The following is a 4,011-nucleotide window of genomic DNA, read 5'->3' on the forward strand; positions in this document are numbered from 1 at the left end:
TTGGGATGTCTGCTTATTTACACTTAACTGTCCAACATCCTTTATCTCAATAATAAAAAAAAAATGTTTATTGTGGTTATTTGAATATTTTCAGCAACAGATGCACAAATACAGTACACTATGAAAACACGTTTGTTGTACATTTCAATGGAGTTTTGTAATATATATATATATATATTATTGTCCTAAATATGGGCAAAGGCAGCTGTGGAAATGAATCTGCTTTATCTTTTTCACCAAATTCTAACCTATCATTGAAATAAAATTATTGAAAGTGAAACTCCCATTATGAAATTATAAATGTTTTCTCCAATGCATGTTGGCCACAATGATTGGCACCCCAAGAAATATAGTGAGTTGATATAGAGTAAAATATCTATGAAGTATATTCCCATTTTTTAGCACACCGGAGTGACTAGGAGCATGAGATTGTCCGGCCATGACTTCCTCTTCCACCGAATTATAAATATGAGGGACACAAAGGCCAAATTTCCTAAATCATCCATCAGAAGGAGGAAAAAACGTATAGTTCTGAAGTGCGTAACAAGACTCTTGAGCTTCACAAAAGAGAAAGTGGCAGTAAGATATAGCTAAAGCGTTAAAAAAGCCCATCAGGACAATAATTAAGAAGTTTCAATCAAATAAAGATGTTACAAATTTACCTGGAAGATGACGTGTTTATATCGTCCTAATGCAAGTTGATGAGGAGAATCACAGCTGGAGAATTGCAGAGATTAGTTGAGTCTTGGGGTTGGAAAGCCAAAAAAAATGAAATATCAAACAGCCCCTATCATCATCACACATTGTTCGGGAGTATTACATGAAAAATCCTCTTCGCTCATCCTAAACCAAACTTTAGCATATTCAGTTGTCAGACACGACTGGAACTTCAAATGGCACTGGCTTCTATGGTCAGATGAAAAAAAAAAAGCTTTTTGGCAGCAAACCCATCAGATGGGTTTAGTACAAAGAGGGATAAAAAGTACCCCATGCCCACATATACTGCTGGATCTTTAATGTGGGCCTGTTTTTCTACCGGAGGTCCTGGACATCTTGTTCAGATATGGGCATCATGGATCCTATCAAATAGCAACATAAAAAAAATCTAGACCTGACTGCCTCTGTTAGAAATCTTAGAATGGGCCGTGGTTGAATCTTCCATCAGGACAACGATCCAAACAAACATCCCTGACCTGAACCCTATAGAAAAAGACGGATGAACTGAAGAGAAAAAGTTATCTGGAGTGATTCTCTATGAAGGGATGGTCTCTGATCTCTTTTCAAGTGTTCTCCAAACTCATAGACAACTTAGAGCTGTTATCTTAGGAAGAGGAAGTTGCAGTAAGTGGGTGCCAATAATTGTGGCCAATGTGAACCAGGGGAAAACACTTATTTCATAATGAGATTTTCATGAGAAAGATCAAATGGATAAACTCCTTCTCTGAATATTTAAAACATGTTAGACAAATGTACTTGTACTTATGATGAAAAATATATCCATTGAAAAAAAAAGGAAAGGTGTCATGCTTGTGATGCAGAAAAAGCTATGAGAATATAGTGTGATAATCAGCCAATTAAGCACATTTATTTGGAAAAAATAGAAACGCTGCTCAATGGAATGCAAAAAAAAGTGCTCTGTATATGACCCCAATGTGTCAAAGAATCTGTTAGATCTTGATCTCATCAGTTTAAGCAGCTCATCATTGTGCAGATCAGTTTTTCAAACTCACGGGTCGCAGCTTAGACAAGTAGAGTTGTGTTTCAAGGGCATAAGCGTAGTAGCTGCAAAAATGGACCATTTCATTCTTGGGGTCAGTGAGAAGGAGGAAAAAGGTCAGGAACAACTCAGAAAAACACTTTACTCACATTATAAGCTGGCCTCTAGAGGAAAACAAAAACATATGATAATATCCCTTTGGGCAAAAGCTGTCAAGGAATTTTATTTTTACTGCCTATTACAGCCACTCCTTACTGTAACTAAATCTGAAAAAAAAAAAAAAAAAATTGCTATCCTCAAGAGCTGGAACAACATATTTGGTGTTTATTATACAGTGATGAGGTTCACAGTAATTTCAGGCTTTGTAATGACATGCTGGCAGAAGAATTTCAAATGGCAGCAAGTCTTACAATAGAGTAGATTTAAGGAATCGCCCATTAACGTACTGATGAAAGCCCTCTGTGCCGTCATCCACACCCAACAATCGCACCATTACAAAAGGTGGCTCTCAGCAGCCTTTAGCCAACACAAGCAGAGACCAATTGACTTTATTAGGTTGGTCTCACGTCCCAACTGGTGTGGTCTGACATCAGACAGGCTTAGTCTTAGATGTGAATCCCCCCTTTGGGTCTGCCATGATTCAGGCTATGATATCACTTCCTTCCCAACCCTAACACAACGACTGTGTTGCTGGGTGAATCCATTGTGGAGGAATATACAGTAAATAATATCCACCTACCTCATTCTCACTGCTTTTTATTTTGTGTCCTCAATAAAAGAGACTTAATTAATGTTTTGTTCGAAATAATATGTTGCTTTACCACATATGGTTGGAACTCGTTCAGCGCCAGTTGTATGTTTTCTTAATGGATTATAACAAATCACATTTGGTTATGGACTGACTCACAATAATTAGCACTCAGTCCAATGCGACAGACAAGCTGCCGTGATTTATCGCCAAAATTCTGATGACAGCTGGGTGTAGAAAGTCTTTCAGATTCATTTCCTCTATTCATAAAGGGTACGAACACTCATAAAAGCTATTTCTCATTTAATTTTGACATAAATACAATAGCTGCCACAGTTCAATAAGGTCACGGCAGAGCAGTGGCGTCCTTTATATTAGTTAAAGGTTGGTGGGAAAGATAGCTAGCAACATCTTGAAGATTCCTGAAACCACCCTATTTGTTTCGACCTTTTAGAAACATGAACCAGATGTCATTTGACCGTCACACTATGGTCGTCACCCAGCACCTTTCATGAAAGGAGCAGGCAAGAGTCAGTGACTCGGCAGGACGGCTGTAAGCTAACACCGGTGCCAATTTCTCTGAATCTATTAGCAGTTCATTTCCATTTGTGACCACAGGCCATTGTTTCACCTCAAAGTAAGGAGTATCGAGTGACCGTAACCAGGACGTCTCAGACAACACGACGGCGCACATGGCAGAGGTTTCTGTTGTGCTTGTGGGCTGAAACTGAACTTTCGGGTGGGTGGTACAGGGCTCTCCCACAGCCCTGAGCTAGTGAGGTTGGCCCTGTTTACCATGGAATCATCCCGTGGTGGGAGAGCATCAGCTTCAAGAGGTTTTCAAGACCCCTCATTCACTTGAGGAGCAGCTGAGTCATTTCAAAATATCAGTGTTTACTGGGGCTTAACATGAGAAAGTGACCCCTTGCTGCTGTGGAGAGAACTCAATGTTTACTATGGTTGGACATGTGTTTATCCAAGTGACTGAAAACACATTAATTCACATGTGAGTGAGATGAGGCAAACCTAGAGTTGCTGTACACACCGGGCTTACATCAGCCTGACATATGATAATATCATTGCTTTGAACTTGCTGCTTCCTGTTTCCTGACAAAGTCATTCCTGACTCAGACATGCCATGATATAAAAAACAATCGGGCTATGCCCTTCCATGACATCAACTTTCCTGTAGCCGTCCCAGGCATGATACCAAAGGACAAGCACCTCCATGTTGACATGGTAATGGTGCAGATTTGTTTCGGGGGATTTTCTAATGAATGAGGTGTTCTTAATCACCATCTATGAATCATGTCTTCAACAATTCGAGTAAATAACTAGTGGCACATTCTGCTGCAGCCACAAGTTGTACCATCTTCACAGTGGCAATACCTTGGTCAGTAGGGCAGGAAATCTTTGCCAACTGGAAAGCTCTAGAGATGCAGGCTGGGAAAAACTGTCAGTGGCTTAAAATGGACAGCGCTGTGGCTACTCGAATAAGGCCTTAACTAACGGAAAAAACAAGCAGGAAGCTGTTTGTGGGGAGTGC

This window comes from Carassius auratus, chromosome 34 (assembly GCF_003368295.1).
Source record: "Carassius auratus strain Wakin chromosome 34, ASM336829v1, whole genome shotgun sequence".
Lineage (NCBI taxonomy): Eukaryota > Metazoa > Chordata > Actinopteri > Cypriniformes > Cyprinidae > Carassius > Carassius auratus.